The 18,844-nt window shown below is 38.0% G+C and overlaps 2 long non-coding RNA genes across 2 annotated transcripts; both read left to right on the forward strand.

The window, feature by feature from the left end:
* The first annotated feature begins 817 nt into the window (after positions 1–817).
* LOC109262623 (uncharacterized) lies at positions 818–7,245 on the forward strand. The gene is made up of 2 exons (XR_002077843.2): positions 818–916; positions 7,133–7,245. It is a non-coding gene; the product is annotated as an uncharacterized LOC109262623 (long non-coding RNA).
* Positions 7,246–13,321: 6,076 nt separating this feature from the next.
* Positions 13,322–18,113, forward strand: LOC109262624 (uncharacterized). The gene is made up of 2 exons (XR_002077844.2): positions 13,322–13,390; positions 17,882–18,113. It is a non-coding gene; the product is annotated as an uncharacterized LOC109262624 (long non-coding RNA).
* The last annotated feature ends 731 nt before the right edge of the window (positions 18,114–18,844 follow it).

The following is an 18,844-nucleotide window of genomic DNA, read 5'->3' on the forward strand; positions in this document are numbered from 1 at the left end:
CACTGCAATGGCCAGGAGGTCTTCTTGCCTTGATACATCCTTTCCTTGGCCAATCCATTTTACACAAAGCACTTGCCTCAGCTGGAGGAGGAATCAATGAGGGGAACACTGGGATGCAAGAAGGGAAAGTGAGAGAGATTTCCCACCAAATTCTGACATAGGGCTGTCAGACTTACTAACTATGGTGAATGTACCTGGCTGAGTACTGTAGAGAAAACAGGAACTCACTGCCTTCCGGTGTCCCCTTTTCTCCCTTCAACACCTCCCCGCCCCCTCTGCAACACAGAGATACACATACACACATTCTTATCCCTAAAATACCTGTTGCTAGGACACAGCTCTGAGAAGCAGCCTGAGAAGGGTGACTGGGGCCCTGAGTTTAGCAGCAGGCACAACCCAGATCCTTTCTGTCAGATCTTCCGTGCGCTGCTGTCCAAATATCCTAATTGGCTGTAAACACTGTTAGGAAACTGTCAGCCGCTTGGAATTGCCAGCTTCCTGTAGATGAGGATATACGAAAAATCAAGAACGCCCCTTTTCCTCCTTTGCATTCCATGACCTCTGGTACAAAAAAAAAATAAATAAATGACAGCTAGGAGCTTAAAAATACCACGAATATCACCCATCTCCTGAATTCTCAGGGATACTGTTTGAATTTTTCATCCTTAAAACAATTAAAAAGAAAAAAAAAGAAACGAAAAGTATTGTGGGTACATTGATCCCATCACTAGTCAAATCATTGCCTTTTTAGCTTCATTTGTCTCTCAATATAGACAAGTTATTTCTGTGCCTCATTTTCATCCATTCAGATATCAACAACTGAGCTATTTCTCCTTCTCTGACTCAGAAGAAAGACAGAAAACTGTGAAATAGCACGAGGAAACAACTTCTTGCGGAAGCACTTTGATACCATAAGGTACTGTCAGCAAGTAGGAAGTCGCCCTTTACTTAGAACTGACTTGGGAACTGTGTATTTAAAGCCACGCCGTCCGTTAGCAATTCCAGTGGGAGGAGGTTTTACTGTGACGGAGTCACAGAGGACTGAGTTTAAGCAGATCTTCGTGTTTCCTGAGACTTTGGGTGCCTGTGCCAAAGCATAAGCCCAGTTTCCATTCTATGTCATGTTTAATGGGTTTTATACTGCTGTCGTTTCTGCGATCACACTTGTCATTTTGTCAGAATCAGTACTAGGGAGAAAATTAAACTTCCCATGGAAGATAGATCCTGAGTATGTAAAAATACAGTCCCAATACTTTTTTTTAAACATGCAAAATCTGCCCTTTTCAAGTGTCTGAGTTTATGAGTTTTGTCAAATGTATATAGCTACAGTATTGCTTCTACAATCACGAGACCAAGTATCTCCTTCATCCCAACAAGTTCTCATTTACTCCTTTGCAGCCAATTTCCTCCTCCCACCTACTGAATGAACCCTGGCAATCGCTGATCTACTTTCCATCACTAGATTATTTTTTCCTTTCATAGAATTTCAAATGAACAGAATTACAGAACGTGTGATATTTTGTTTCTGGCTTCCTTTACTTAATACAACGCTATTGAGATTCAGCCATGATGTGAATATCATTAGTTTCCTCCTTGTTATTGCTGAAACACTTTCCAATGTATGGATGTTCCAAAACTTGTTTACCCATTCTCCAGTTGATAAATATTGGATTTGTTTCCAGTTTTTTTAAATTTTTTTGGTAATGTTCATGTACTTTTGAGAGAGAGAGAGAGAGAGAGAGAGAGAGAGAGAGAGAGAGAGACAGCGCACGAGTGGGGGAGGGGCAGAGAGAGAGAGGGAGACACAGGATCCGAAGCAGGCTGCAGGCTCTGAGCTGTCAGCACAGAGCCCGATGTGGGGCTCAAACTCATGAATCATGAGATCATGACCTGAGTCAAAGTGGGACACTTAACTGACTGAGCCACCCAGGCGCCCCATCCAGTTTTTTAATTATTATGAGTAAAACTGCTATGGACATCCTTTTACAAAGTCCTTCTGTGGACATGTGTTTCTGTTTTCCTTGTGTCAATATCTAGGAATGAAATTGCTAAGGAGTTTGAAAAGTATACGTTTAACTTTGCATTCCCATTAGTTGTTCAATACCTTTGTCAGCATTTGGTATTGCTGATGTTTTTTGCTATAGCTATTTTGATGGGTGTGTAGTGACTTATCATTGTGATTTTAATGTGCCTTTTCCCTAATGACTAATAATGTTGACCATATTTTCACATGCTTACTGGCCATCTGTGTATTTTAGGGAAGTTTCCATTCAAATTTTCACCTCTGTTGAAATGAGCTGTTTGTCTTCTTGTTTTTGATTTGTTCCAATTGTTTTTTTAAGTTTAAAAAAATCTTTTATTTTTATATATAATATGTAAGCAATTCGATTTTTTTACATAAAATATAATAAGGATTACTGTTTGTATTGCCTATCAAATTATTATTAACTTTTTATTATAGGAAATTTAAAACTTATTAACAAGTAAATAATAGAATACTGAAACCGCATGAACCGATTAATATTTGGCTTCTACAGTTACCAGTATTCCTCCATTCTGATTTTCTCCATATTTTCATCCATTTTGTACCTACCAGTTGATTATTATCATTAATTGTAGTAGTATTTTTATTACTTTTTTTAAAGTAAATTTTACATACCAAAATACAGTAGTTTCCCCGTTTATTCCCAGGAAATACTTTGCAAGGCCTGCAGTGGATGCCTGAAACCGTGGATAGTACTGAACATGATACTATGTTTTATTCCTCTGCATACATCCCCATGGTAAAGTTTAACTTATAAACTAGGCACAGTAACAGATTAATAATAACTAATAATAAAATAGAACAATTGTAGCAAAATACTGAGTTCGCAAATGTGTTCTTTCTGTCTCTCCTAAAATATCTTATTGTGCTGTATTCACTTTTCCTCTTTTGATGATATGAGATGATTAAATGCCTACATGATGAGAGGAAGTGAGGTGAATGGTGTAGATGTTGTGATGAAGCGTTAGGCTACTACTGACCATCTGACAATATGTTAGGAGGACATCTGCTCCTGACCACCATTGACTTCAGGTAACTGAAACCAAGAAGCGTGAAATGGCATATAACTTTATACAAATCATAGATGTACAATCCTAAAACATAGATACAACTGAGTAACCCACACTCCACACCTATATCATAATATGGGGCATTCTTATCTCCCCAGAAAGTTTTTCAGTGTCCCATTCCACTCATCCGCCCTTCACCCCAATCTAGGCAAATAGTATTATGAATCTCTTCTCACTTTAGATAAATTTTGCCTATTCTAAAGCTTAGCATAAATGGAATCATTCCACATGTACTATTTGTGTCTGGCTTCTTTCGTTCTGCACATTATTTGGGAGAATCGCCATGTTGTTGGGTGAATTAACAAGTCTTTCATCATTATTATTGAGTAGTATTCTGTTTTATGGCCATACAGTAGCATGTTTAATCCACTTTTCTGCAGATGTACATTTGGAGTATTTCCAGGTTTGAGCTATTGTGATTAAAGCTGCTATGAACATTTTTGTCCAAGTCTTTGTACGGACATATGTTTTCATTTTTCTTAGATAAATACCTAGAAGTAGAATGCTGGGTCCAAAAATAAGCAATTTAAAAGAAACTTCCAAATTTTTTTCAAAGTGGTTATATCACTTTACATACCTATCAGCAATGCATAAGAGCTCTGGTTGTTCCAGGTCCTTACAATATCAATGTTGTTAGTCTTTCACTTTTTAGCCACTTTACTGGATATTTAGTAATTTGTCATTTTTATTTGCATTTTGCTGAATTTAATCATGCTGAATACCGTTTTATATATTTATTGGCCATTTGTATTACTTAATTTGTGATGTGTCTGTTCACATTTTTGCCCATATTTTTATTAGATTTACTTTTGTTATTGAGTTATGGGAACTCTGAATATATTCTGGATACAAGTCCTTTGTCAAATATGTTTTATGAATGTATATTTTTGAAAACTTTTCTCTGATCTTACAGCTTGCCTATCCATGTTCTTAATGTTTTTAATTATGATAAAAAATATTCTTGCATATTGTCTTTTTTTTTAGTTTGTTTTTATTTATTCTGAGAGAGAGAGAGAGAGAGAGAGAGAGCGCGCGAGCACAAGTAGGGGAGGGGCAGAGAGAGAGGGAGAGAGAATCCCAAGCAGGCTCCACTCAAACTCATGAACCATGAGAGCATGACCTGAGCTGAAGTCAAGAGTTGGATGCTTAACTAACTGAGCCACGTGTGCACTGTCTTCTAAAAGCCTTATCAATTTAATTTTTGTGTTTAGGTCTATCGTGCAGTACAAACTAATTTTTGTGTATGGTATGAATTATTTTTTGTTTCCATATGAATATTTATTTGTCCTGGGACTATTTGTTGAGAAGACTGTTCTTTCCTCATTGAAGTTATTTGTCACCTTTCTTTGTCACCTTTCTTTCTTTGTCACCTTTCTTTCTTTGTCACCTTTCTTGCAAGTCAATTTTCTATATTAATGTGGGCTCATTTGGATCCTCTCTCCTATTCTATTGATTTATTTGTCTATCTTTATGATAATGACATACTGTCTTGATCAATATAACTTATAATAAGTCTTGAAGTCTGGTAGTGCAAGCCTTCCAACATTTATTCTTTTTCTTTTTCAAGATTGTTTTGAAAATTCTAGGCCCTTTGTATATTCATATAAATTTTAGTACAGGCTTATCTAACTGATAAGCTAGAATAGATAAGAATGTTGTGATAAGAATGATAAGAATGTTGTGATTCTTATTGAGATTATATTCAGCCTATAGATTAATTTTGGGGAAATGGACTCTTGAACATATTAGGTCTCTCAAGCTATGGATATGTCTCCCCATTTCTCCCATTAATGTTCTGTGGTTTTAAAAATGGAAGTTTTGCATGACTGAAAAAATTTATTCCTATCTACTTTATGAGTATTTTTATATAATTATAAAATGAATTTTTAAAATTTTCTTTTCCAATTGTTGACTCATAGTATGTATAAATATAATTGTTTTTTGTACATTGACCTTGTATCATCAGGTATTATGAACCTCACTTATTGGTTTGAGAAGATTTTATTGCTGTCAATTCCTTAGTTCTTTTTTTTTTTCCTACCAAAAGAAGTCATGTTGTCTTTGAATAGGGATGATTTAACTAATTCCATTCCAATCCATATGTGTTTTATTTTTTTCTTCACTTATTACAATGGCCAAGTTCTGCAATAAAATGTTGACTAGAAGTGATAAGAGCAGACCATACATAAATCCCAATCTTAGTAATATTAGGTATGATGCAAGTTGTAGATTTTTCATAGATGTCTTTTTTCAAGCTTGCTAAGAGAATTTCTTTTATTCCAAGCTTGCTAAAAGAATTTCTTTTTCTATGTCATGAATGGATTTTACAATTAGTCATATGTTTTGGCTTTATATATTAAAACAATGATGTTCAACACATCACAGTGCTTTTCTTCCTTCATTTGACACTATAGTAGCTTTCACCGATTGAACCTTAAATGTTAAAACACTCGTGAATTACGTGGATAAATACCACTTAGCCACGGTGCATTATCATTTTTAGAAATTACTGCATTTGCTTTGCTAATGTTTTGTTAGGGATATTTACACTATACTTACGAGAGTTATTGCTCTATAATTGGTAATGCCTTTGTCAGGTTTTTTTATCAGGATTATGATGGCCTCATCAGATTAGTTTGGAAATATTTTCTCCTCCTTTATTAACTAAGATAATTTAATTTTTTTCCTAAGTATTTCATAGAATTCGTTAGTGAGATCTTGGTACAGAGACAGTAGTTCTAGAGAGAGATTGTTTTATGGATGAGTTTTCTAAATTGGTTCTGGGGTTTCTGGAATTCGCTCTCTAGCCTGATTAAATTTGAAGATTATTTCCAGTAGTGACGAGAACATTGATAGTCCATGGTGTGATCTGGCAATACAGACACACAAATACCACCACTGGATATTCCTAATTATCCACTTATAAGAAGCAAGGATCTGGATCTCTTTGCATATGATTCTTTTAAACATTTTGATCAAACTAACAAATATAATGAGATTATCTTACTGTTCCTAATGTTGTTGGACAATGCAGTGAAAGAAAAGGATGAGGTCAGGCATTCAAATTCCCAGCTCAAATGTACAAATGACCTGAAAGTCTCTGTGTTCCCTGAAGGAGATCCTTATCTCCTGTAGTTGAGGGCTGAAATTGCTGAGAATCAAAACCAGAATCTCATCCTACAACTGGCTGGATTATAATACAAGGGTGTCTGCTGTTAAAGTGAGGGTACCGATTGGGAAGGAATGGGATCCTAAGGGTTATCATGGGGATATGTGAGAAGACCCTGATAAAGCTGGAGACATTGAGCCCTACATTCTGAGGAGTTTTCTTTGCCAGTGGAAGTAGCCTTTCCACCCAATATGAGGAGATTAACTCTGCATTGCTTGAGGAAACAGTAATGGCCTCCCCTGTGGTAGTTTCCATGCAAAATAATGCTAATTTTCCTTGGGATGGGCCCCACCACCCTTCTTTGCTTCTAGACCTAACAACACTAAAGTCTCAACAGATCCCTAAAAGGTGAGGTACAAAGTGTGGCCTGTGAGGAGGTGCACTACATTCCAAAAGAACTGCTTGAGTTTTCTAACTTAGACAGAAATTGGAGAACATGTGTGGGACTGGACAATAAGGGTGTAGGATAATGGTAGAAGGAACATAAAGTTGGATCCCTCAGAATTTACTGATATGGGCTCACTAAGCAGAGATTCTGCACCTGATACTGCATCTCAGGGAATTAGAAAGTGCTCTAACAGTTTGGTTGGTTGGTTGGTTGGCTGATACGTGAACTAAAAAGTTCCCACAGCAAACAAGTTTGAAATGTCAGACTTGCCTTGGTGTAATGTAGAGGTAGAGATGCAAAAGCTCATGGAGATTGGAATGTTAGAGAGAATTTGTCATTTTAGACATATTCATCCACCCTGGGAGGGTCTAGAAGACCAATGTTTTACAAGACTGTGAGAAATAAATTTGGGAGGGAGTCCCAGCATCTTTGAAGAGCTTTGTGATTGATCTTCTCTGTAGGCCAGACCTTACGATGCCAAACTGCAGTTGCTGAATTCTGAAACTTAAATGCAATGGGACGAATTGGATCATGGGGTGGCAGGAGCCAAGTGGCAGCATTAAAGGAAAGGTGAGTGTGCTTATCTTAATGGACAGCAGGGTCAAAGCAGCAACCAGAGTAATCTGACTCATGCAGACTCATGGGGTTGACTAATCCATCATGGTGTTAACAGAATAAAATAGATAAGAAGCCTACTAAGTTCTTATTTGATCTGTATAAGAAGAAAAGTTCTAGGTCAAGTGAAGAAAAGTCTAATCTGAATCATAAAAATACAGAATCATGGCTCCTCAGTCAATTCCCAGATTTGAACCTTGAATGAAGGGGAGGCCAGGCTCCCTTAAGGAAGAATTTATGTTCATTGCCAAAAATTTATGATGTTACTCTTTCTCCCAGTCTTCTCCAGAGGCCCTTACAGCCTCTCATGGGTGTAACTGTACATTGGAGAAAAAGACATAATCAGATCTTTTAGAGATGCCTGGAAACTGGCTCTGAACTGACATTAATTCCAGAAGAACCAAAAACACTACTGAGATCTACCAGTCAGTAAGAACTTGCGGAGGTCAGGTGATCAATGGAATTTTAGCTCTGGTCCATTTCACAGTGGGGCCAGTGGGTCTGTGAACTCATTCATTCTGCAGTTTTTTCCCCAGTTACAATATACATAATTAGAATAGATATGCTCATCAGATGGCAAAATCCCCACATTGGTTCCCTAACTCATCCAGTGAGGGCTATCTTGGGAAACGTCAAGTGGAAACTACTAGAATGCCTCTACCTAGGAAAATAGTAAACCGAAAGCAATAGTCTATTCCTAAAAGGATTATAGAGATTACTTCCGTCATTAGAATAGGGGTGGTAATTCCCACCACACCCTCATTCAGCTCGCCTAGCTGGCCTGTTCAGAAGACAGATACATTTTCGAGAATAACTGTAGATTGTCGTAAGCTTAATCAGATGGTGACTCCAATTACAGCTGCTGTACCAGATGTGGTTTTATTTCTTGAACAAATTAATACATCCCCGAGTACCTGACATGTAGCTAATGATCTGGCAAATGCTTTTTTAACATTATACCAGTGAGTAAGGACCATCAGAAGCAGTTTGCTTTCAGCTGGCTAGGCCAGCAACATACGCTTACTGTCCTACCTCAGGGGTATACCAGATTTTCAGCTGTGTGTCATAATTTAGTTCACAAGAATCTTGATTGTTTTTCCCTTCCATGAGATATCACACTGGTCCATTATATTGATTTGACTGAGTGAGGAAGAAGTAGCCATGACTCTAGACTTATTGGTAAGATATTTGCATGTCAGAGGTTGCATAAACCCAACAAAAATTTAGGGGCCTTATATCTCAGTGGAATTTCTTGCTGTGGAGCATGTTGAGATATTCCTTTTAACGTGAAGGATAAGTTGTTGCATCTGGAAGCGCCTGGTTGGCTCAGTGGGTTGAGCATCTGACTCTTAATTTCCACTCAGGTCATGATCCCAGAGTCCTGGGATCAAGTGCAGGATCATAGATTGAACCCTGTGTCAGGTTCTGCACTGAGCACAGAGCCTGCTTGAGATTCTCTTTCTTTCTGTCCCTCTCCCATGCTCATACAATCTCTCTCTTCCTCTTAAAAAAAAAAAAAAAAACAAAAACAAAAACAGTTGTTGCATCTGGTCCCTCCAACAACAACAACAACAACAACAACAACAACAACACAACAACAAAAAGCATAATACCTAGCGGACCCCTTTGGATTTTGGAGGCAACATATTCCTCCTTTAAGTGTTACTCAAGCCCATTTACTGAGTGGATCCATGCTCCAAACACTGATGTTACATGTTCCCCACCATCCTAAAGCAGCCTGGCTTTAAATAATGGTGGAATGGCCTGTGGAAGGCTCGTTTACAACACCAGCTAGGTGGCAGTACCCTGCAGGGATGGGGCAAGGTTCTCCAGAAGGCTGTATGTGCTTTGCACATACATAATCAATACAGGGTGCTGTTTCTCCCATAGTCAGGATTCATTGGTTCAGGAATCAAGTTGGTGATAATTATAAGGAACTGGTGCATGCTATTCTAGAGACAAGTAAATCCCAAGATCCGGAGTGTAAATTGTCAGGTGGAAACTCAGGAGAGCTAATGGCTTAGTTCCAGTCCAAGTCAAAGGCCTGAGAACCAGGAGAGTTGAAGGTGTAATTCCTCTCTGAAGAGCAGCAGGTTCAAGACTTGATCTTGAGATCTTGAGCTTGAGAGCTCAAGTTAAAGTCTGAAGGCAGAGAAATGGCTAAGGTATGCAGGCAGTTAGCAGGAAGAATTCTATCTTATTCAGGGGATGGTCAGTCTTTTTGTTCTGTTCAAGCCTTCGCTTGATTGGATGAGGCCTACACACATTAGGGAGGACAATCTACTTCACTCATTCTACAGATTTCATTATTAATCTCAACCAAAAGCACCCTCAAGAAACATCCAGAATAGTGTTTGACCAATTTTAAGTGTGATAATTGTTACCAACTAGAGGGTTGGTCTAACTAAGCTCTCACAATCACAAGAATCATGAGGGTCACTAATGTTTAACTAAATGTGTTTAGCAAGTGTTTAACACATATTTAACAAAACATAAACAAAACAGGAAGAGTCCAAGAGACTCGATCATCTCCTTTTCATGAGTTTTCTTTAATCACAGCAGACGAGATTTGATCAATGTGTTTTTCCCTAGACATTTTACTACAGCATTAGGACAAATCTGATGAGGACAAATTTTGGTTGAAAGAGATGATTATGGGCAATGTATGAAATCCTGCCAAACACCAGCTATTCCCCTCTTATTTCCCAGGTATAGGGAGCTAAACGAATCAAGGTTATATAAAATTCAAGTCAGCTATTGTAATCGACAGGCATGACCTATTTCACCACTTTAAGTCCCCCAGTATGTGAAAACCTGACATAAAAGGAATTGGGACCAGCTGTTCCTTCTTTGTACTGAGGACCTAAAAGGAAGAAATAGATAAACTGCTGCATTGGAGATTAAGATCAGCTATATAAGAAAATATTTCTCAATGTTGAAAGTGATTAAACTCCCCAATGGGTAACCAACCATGGTGTCTGAGGGAATGTGTATGTGTGAGTGTGTGTGTGTGTGTGCGTGTGTGTGTGTGTGTGTGCTTGCGCGCGTATGTGTGAACATGAGATTGACTGTATCTCTTCTGTGTTTAAAAATGATAGCATATGCTTTTATCTCTTGTGAGTTTTTAATCAAGTCACTGTCATAAAGGGTTGTGTCAAATATTTAAAAGATACTATTTAAAAATAGGCCTCATTTTCCAGGATGCATAAGGACTATACAGCATAATAATGTGGCAAGATGACACATTTCAGTAATTTTGGGCTTTGGAGCCCGTTAGAAGAAAACAAATTTAAGTTCAATTAAGTGTCAATGCTATTTCAGATCCCCAGTGCACTAAATATTATATTTAGTAAATACCCAAATGCCAGAGTTTTCTAAAATTGTTTAAGCCTGTGCATTGGAAAAAAAAAATTTTTTTTTCAGTGGGCATGGGCATCAGGAGAACTTGCCTCAAGATCCATTTCTGCCATAGAAAGGCAGGGCTATTGAAAGGTTATTCTTCATGCTGTCACTGCCCTGAGCTACACTATGGATGGACCCAAAGGTGTCCATCATGGCCATGGGATGCTACAATGTCCGGTTGTTCCTAGGATTAAACAACACTGCATGCCATGTAGACAGGTCTGTAAAAATCACCTTTCTTCTGCTAGACACTCCCCATGGGCTTTCAGCCTTGTTAGTAAATAACCAGGGTAAAGTTACGTATGGAAATAGGGTCTAGGTCTGTAACTTTGAGCACTTTCAAGATACATGTCATAAGGGCTTATTAAGACCTGTTTTCATCCTCAATGCAAATTTATTTGAGCCGAGTAAAGGGGAAATGGCTAAGTTGAAAATAGCTAACACCTGTATTTTTGTTCCCTGGCACTGTATTAGTCTGTTTGGGCTGCATAACGGTACCATAGACTGGGGAGCTTAAACAACTGAAACTTATTTTCCAACAGTACTAGAGGCTGGAAGGAAGTCTGAGATCAAAGTGCCAGCAGGCTTCGTTTCTTCCGCAGTAATGCTCTTTGGCTTGCAGATGGCCACTCACTGCCTCTTCCCATGGTTTTTCCTCTGTGTAGGTTCATGTGCCTTTGGGGTCTGCCTCCATGTTCAAATTTCTTCTTATAAGGATATCAGTCAGATTGGATTAGGGCCCACCCTCAGGGCCTCTTTAACTGAGTCACATCTTTGAAGACCCTGTCTCCATATATAGTCATATCCTGAGGTTGAGGGTTAACACTTCAACAGAGTAATTTTGGTGAGGGTAGGGGGCACAATACGCCCATAACAGGTGCGATTGTGGCGCCATCACAAACATAACTGAAGATCTATTGAAGAAAAAACACTGATACAATTGAAACCACTGAGAAACCACACAACAAAATTTGTACTCATCACTTACCTATCCTCTGCTATATCTTCTAAATTTTCTCTGCTCTTTCTTTAAAAAGGAGAATTTCTAAGCCAAGACTGCAATATTGGAATGAATTAACAGAGTCACAGATTACCAAAATGATAGCATGTCATTAGCTTTAAAAATCGAATTAAAAAAAAAGATGTAGGAAAGTGCAAGCAAAACAACATCGAGTAAAATAATTATGAGAGAAAACTTTTTACATATTATAGTCCTATCAACTACCTTATAAGGTTTATTTCAGGAATTAAATTAGTTAATATATTAAAAGCACTTAGAAGATTTTGTGACTTTGGTAAATATTCAATACATGATAACTTTTATTATTTCCTATATTATATCATGTAAAAGAACTTAAGATTTTTACTATTCACCTGGCTGTCTTCCTGTGCTACAATACATGACCTTTTGCTGTCATTCATACTCCAGATTCCCTTGTTTAAGCTTTCTCTTTGGTATTCAACATCTCTATTGAGGCAAGAGTGTCACAGGTGAGTCTGATGTTTTAAGTCTAGCCTACTTATCAGACTTGAGAACTTCCTTAGAGGTTACTTTGTGATTGAAATTGAGAGAAATACTTTTCTTCAGCAGGCAGTATTGACCAGTCTGTCAAAAACACACTAGATACAAAGAGCTTGAATTACACAATTGTTTGGGGAAGGCTTCTGCAGCCTGTACTGTCATTAGTCAGGAGGAAGTGGTTCTTCTATTAATCAGGCCCCCTAAGGATGTTGACAAGGATAATAATTCTTTCCCAATGCGCTGATATAACTCTCAATTGTTTCATATTAAAACAAGAGAGGAAAAGGCTCTGGGAAACAGTACACATTTTTAATGTGAGCTATAATTCTGTATGAAGGGTTAGCTGAATAGTTTGCACAAGAAATGAAATTATCGCACTTATTCCACAGATACAGCCATTGAGGGAATGAAGCCAAAATTCCATCATCTTCTGCAAGAGAAGTTTTTAAGGACTCACTTAACCCTGTGAAGCTTCTGTCCACAAGCTCATGGTCTTTCGCTTCACTCTGAAAAGAACAAACTGAGATTATTAACCTTTGCTTAATCTGACTACACAGCCTTATAGAAAATAAAAAGCATTCTAGCCACTGAATCCTTCCAGGTATTAATATATATTTAAAATAAACGACAAGTTGCCAACATAAAAAGTATATAGCCTCATGGCTAACTTCAGCTGTACTGAGTACAAATGGTTAATGATACATCTTAATAGTTAATACAGTTTACTTAGCATCATCTGGACTCAATGACGTATATGAAATTCTGCCCTAGTTTATTTAAACTTATCGGAAATGTCCAACCCCCCTGGGTAATTTTTGGTCTCTCTATCCTCTAGAAAATTAGCAGAGGCTTGAGGAGGGCTGAGGCTTGTTCTAGTTAGAGCCCTCCAGGGAGCAGAACTATATCTTCTTGTTTAACTATAACTTCTTTTCAGTACCTAGCCATTGCTGGATCTCATAGGGAAAATGTAAAATCCCCAATCAATTTAGAAGCAGATTTAGACCCAGAAGATAGCCAATTAATGCATCTCAACTTTTTGGGAAGCCTGACTACAAGCAAGTAGCCCCCAAGGCCCCAGGTAATGATTGCTATTTCCATCTTTGTCCAGGAGAAAAAAAAAAAGAGCTGAAGACAGCCTTCATTCCAAGAGTATTTTGGGCCACTGATTTTTATCACCCAGGTAAGAATCATTTGCAATTAACATATAGAATCATGGTCTCCTAGAGCTATAAGGATCCATAGAGAAAATCTAATCTAAAGCTCTCATTTTACAGATGAGCAGACTGAGGCCTATAGAGGTTTAGGGTTTTGTCTGAGGTCACATGCTTGTTAATAGCTCTGCTGGGATATTGATCAAATGTACTATTTCTAAAAGACTTGACGGTGCTTGAAAAACAATTGATTCTCCTAAATGGCATAAACATGTCCCCCTTCAAAGTTACTTACACTACTGTTTGTAGGAAGTACAAAATTATATTTCCCAACTCCCACTTGAAATCAATGAAAATGAAAATTAAAACCCAAATATTTTTTGTTTAGAATTTAATTCTGCTTTAAGCAAAGCAGGGCTGAGTGTCTCATTGCTTTCTTCTAGGAGCAGGAAGAGTAGGAATAGGCAGAAAGATGCTTGCCAAGTTCATGGATGAAAGAGATTTCTGGGTCTTGAGTGTTTTTCCCTCAAAGGCAGAGAGAGCCCCTTTCTCATTTTGAAGAGCATTACTGTTGCTTGGCTTCTTAGGCTTGGGGGGACTCTCCCTACTCTTCTGACAGGCAGGTTTGAAAGACTGTCACTCAGCATCCCAGCCTCTTCTTGTTTGTACTTTTGTTTACCTGGAGAAGAGGAAAGAAGCAGCTGGATAGGAAAAGAAAAAATGGTGACTTATCTGTTACCACTTAATAAATTACTATCGTATCTGAAGTCATACCAATAAAATATTCAGGCAAAATTAAATACGTGTAGATAGAGATTGTAAAAACCAGCATCTCTGATGCAGAGCAGAGTTATAAATTAGTTGAGCCATTTTGATTACTGGAGTCATGTTAATAATAAGACTTGCAGGATATTCTACAGATTTAGAGGGTGTCGATGAAGTGGGTACCTTGTAGAAAATCAATGTGCTGCAGAGTAATAGAGGTCTCGGCTTCCCTGTACCATCCTTAATTGAATTAGGAATTTCATTTGAGGAGGGAGGGTTAAAGTCACAGTCTCTCTCACATTTGGTCTCAAGTAAGCATGGAAGCTGCAATATTGGGCAGGATTTCACCATCGTTGTGGCCATTGTCCACTGTCCCTGGAGCACACACTGTCATAGGCCAGAGGGAGGGAAGCTTCTCTATGGTGAGAGGTCAGCAGCTTGCAGGGCATGGGTCTGTGTACAGGAAGTGAGAAATTACTACAGCTGTTCCATTGCATTGCTTTCTCGGCTGTAAATGAGGGTTCTCACTAATGAATCATGCATACAGAATGCCAAGGTCTCAGCATTAATTGACACTAATGGGAACATCTTATGGTTGAAGGGAGAGCTATGGGAGCCATTTTCAGTCTGATTTGATTTGGAAGGGAGCTTGGACAATTTGCATTTTCTGCGAAATGCTAGGGAAACCTAACACACCACATTTGCCCCCCAAACCACAGCTAGGTTGCTGAGTATCTACAGAAATGTATCAAATTCTTCATGAGGGAGAAGTAATATCAACAAGTGCTTCAATGAGATTTTCCTGTGAATATGCTTCTGACTGTAGTATGCATACCCAGGCCTAATGCAGTGTATGTTATTTGTGTTAGTCCTTTGAGATCATTCAGCAGAGATTCAGTGCAAGTTAGCCCTGAGGAAATTTCTGTCAATAACTTTTGTTTAAAAAATGTGTGCCCTCATGATAATGTGCTGTATTGCAACAAAATAGGTGGATGCGAAAGTGTAATCTGAACTGCCTAGAATGTTTTGCCCCTTAAGTGGAACTGATATGTATCATTCCTTTTTGAGCCCCCTTTTTAGCCCCACAGAGAAAGTTCCTTGTAATTAGTTTTTTAATACATGTTTAGCATTGGGGTATGGATGGTCATAGTGTTGATATAGTTCAGGCCTTTCAGGCCTGATCAGGTTCAGATTGTGGAACCAATGGGTGAATCCCACCTCCCAGAACACCCAAAGCCCATACTGCACCTTAGAGTGAATTAGAAAAAGGTATGCTTGCTTTTGGGTAGATGCACTCAGAGGCACACTGTTTGCAGCCCCCACTTGCTACTTTGAGTGGGTGCTCTTGTGCAGTGCATAACCTATACAAGGTATGCAATGGCTTTGGTATTATCTTAGTGAATGCTAACCCAACAATGAGTCTGTGGGAGGGTCCTGGAATAAGCAAGTTGATCTTATAAAGAGAAATACAGGGCTTAGAGAAGATGTTGAGCAGGCCTATGGGGAAAACACAATAATGACATAATTTTTAGTAGAGGAAAATATAATAGCTTGAGATCCACATTCCTAAAAACTGTTCTTATTTTTAGTCAATATGACCTTAGGGTAATTTCTGATCCACTGTCAGAAGTAAATATTTTCTTTAAGATTATGTAATTTGTTGCTGGAAACGAATGTAGGAATCATTGAGTTCTACCCCTTCATTTTCTAAATGGGAAGTCGCATGTACAGCTCAGTGCTACATAGCTAGCTAATAATGGAGCCTGGATTTAAATCCAGGTCTCATGGGGCACCTGGGTGGCTCAGTCACTTAAGCAGCCAACTCTTGATTTGGGCTCAGGTCAAGATCTCATGGTTTATGAGTTTGAGCCGCACGTCAGGCACCACACTGACAGTGTGGAGCCTGTTTGGGATTCTCTCTCTCCCTCTCTCTCTCCCTCTCTCTGCCCCTCCCCTGCTCATTCTCTCTCTCTTTCTCTCTCTCAAAATAAATAAATAAATAAAACTTAAAACAAATTTTAAATAAATAAATAACAAATAAGTCCAGGTCTCATGACAAGAAGTTTGATTCACATTCCATACCTGCCAATCTAAATGTCACAAGCACACACCTATCTCTTGGGTCCAAGAAGTCACTTTAAGTCAGATATTCTGCTATTAGGTGACTGAATCTGTGTATACTCTATCCATACCATTCTCTTGTTAATAGTTTTTATGCCTTTCCTCTTGGTCTCCATCTTTGCAAAATGAGAAAGATAATCTTCTGATCTAGCCTTTTGAGGATAGTTGATACTTCCTGATGATGATGGAAATGGCATTCCATGTGGGTTAGAAAGTTGTAGTAGCTAACCCCTAAGTTTCTTTCCATCTCAGAATCTAGTTTTATTAGTATGACAACCTGTTTCTCTTACTTTTATTTAGTTACCCTCCCCTTTATCTACTCTTATGTCTTTCTTAAAGGGCAGCACCAAGACCTTTCTCTGATGGTATGAAGCAAGATTAAAATAATGTTTCCAGTCCACCGCTCTGATCCCATATCCCTTCCCCTACCCCACTATTCACATAAAACATACCAGACACCCCCCCCAACACACACACATTTTTGTTTTCATGCAACATTGTCCTGATATTTTAGACATAACACTACATTGGAATTAGTTCACTGTGACTCCTTAAATTAAGTCCAGTGGGTCCAATTAGAATTTAGTAAAGCTATGATTAAAATTATTCTACTGATGAATGTCTCATACTTATCTCTTGGAGTACCTTCTACATGTAACTGGACCACTCATGAAATTTTGAGCAATTGTGAGATCCATGGGTCCCTGCTGGGAAAAGCTGCAGGTCCTTGGGCAAAAGTAGCTGAGTGTTCTAAAATGTAACTTTGTATAACAATCTGATCACAATTGATGCACGAGGATTGTTAGTAAAAGGAATATATTTATAGACTTGCTACCAGGCTACAAAATGTCCAGTGGTTTTCTCTATATTTGCTAGTGAGTCATAAGGTCCTCTGTCTAGTTAATGCAGGCTACACAGGGGGAAAGTATTAGATACAGATATTAGAGGAAAAGCAAAGAGAGCAACCAAAGTCACACAAATAACCTGTATGTCACAATCACTTTGTATTGTAGTCATTATGGCAAGGTAGGAAATATTTAGGTTTGGGAATTAGATCCTGGATTGAAATCCTTCATATATTCTTTAAGCCTCAACTTCCTTATTTTAAGAATGGTCATAGTAATACCTGCCTCATAGGATCATTAAAAATATTAAATGATATGTTTTAAAAGATAAAGCAGTGTATGTCACCTAGGTAAATAACTGACAAATGCTAGCAAATAAGAGAATAGCTCATGAATTTCTTGAAAGGATTAAATGAGGTAACATATGCTGTGCTCCAGACACAGCATAGGCATCTATTTATAATAAATGTTCCCTCTGTCCCATATGATTCCAGGAAGCATAAATGCTTCCTTTAAATATCTAAGTAGATTTCAATTTGCTGGTCTTCATTTGTTCGTGTTCTCAAGAAATATTTCGTAAGCATCTGCTGTATGCCAGATAAGAATAGAAAGATAAATCAGAAAGTTCCTGATAACTGGGTGTGTGCAGTATGGGTTTCAGAGAGATAGGAAAGTAGAAAATGGCATTTTAGTGTGGTAAGTACTACTGTAGGGTATTATGGTAGCATGTATAATTATCCAAATCCTTGAAGATTTTACTGGCTCAAAAAGCATAATTTCCCCTCCCAGAAATCAATCAGAAGGGCACACAATGCCTAGAAATCCCAAACCAGCTACTACATCTAAGAGGTTCATGAATGAAGGCCACGGTGTTTGTGAATACAAGAGAAGAGAGGAAATGTGTCTCGCTAGCAAAATTCAAAGGAGATGCCCATCAAGAAGAAAACAAAAGCTTTCCTCTGACACCATCTGGCATAAGAAAGGTCTGAGTTAATAGTAAAATAGGATCTTGTGCATTTTAGCTTCCATTCTGATGTTTCATATGTTTCCCCTCTTTTTAGATGAGACTGAAATGAGAATATTAGTTGCATTCATCTATCCATTCATCCAAATTCTCACTCCCTGTAAAGCATGCCATATGTGAAAGAAAAGCTTTAAATATATATAATGCTTCTATTTTCATCTACTTCCATAAATAAGCACTATAAATTATTCCCAGCCACCAAGTAATATTATTGAGCATCTGTTCGTGGCATTTAAATGTCTAAAGGGGCTAAGGTTGTTTAGCCGAGAAAGGACAAAACCAGAAGTAACATTTGTGACAGTCTATTATTCAAAGGGCGGTAAACAACTATTTATCATACCCTTTTAGGATTGAATAAGAGAAAAGCTTGCCAGTACAGGAAACTCTTGAATATGAAGTTTCCAATAAAATAGGGAAACAGCTATTTCTACATCTCTAGATTTATATCTGTGTGTCTATATGTCTATAAAATTATAGAACCAGGATGCCCTAAATTTTATGACAAGGCAAAAATCTGGGGAGGACAATCAGAAAGTTGTCTGAGAACCATGTTATTTTATAAACATATATATTTAAAAGTTATCTGCAAACCCATTCTCCTCAATCAGAAAGTATTCATTGAATTAATAACATGTTATCAGGCCAGTGATTTGAAGAATTATGAAAAGTCTGAATAATAATTCCTGTACTGAAGTCTGTATTCTAGTTGGGAGGCAAAGTGAGCAGAT

Source organism: Panthera pardus, unplaced genomic scaffold (genome assembly GCF_024362965.1).
Source record: "Panthera pardus isolate Hobbes unplaced genomic scaffold, ASM2436296v1 HiC_scaffold_24, whole genome shotgun sequence".
NCBI lineage: Eukaryota > Metazoa > Chordata > Mammalia > Carnivora > Felidae > Panthera > Panthera pardus.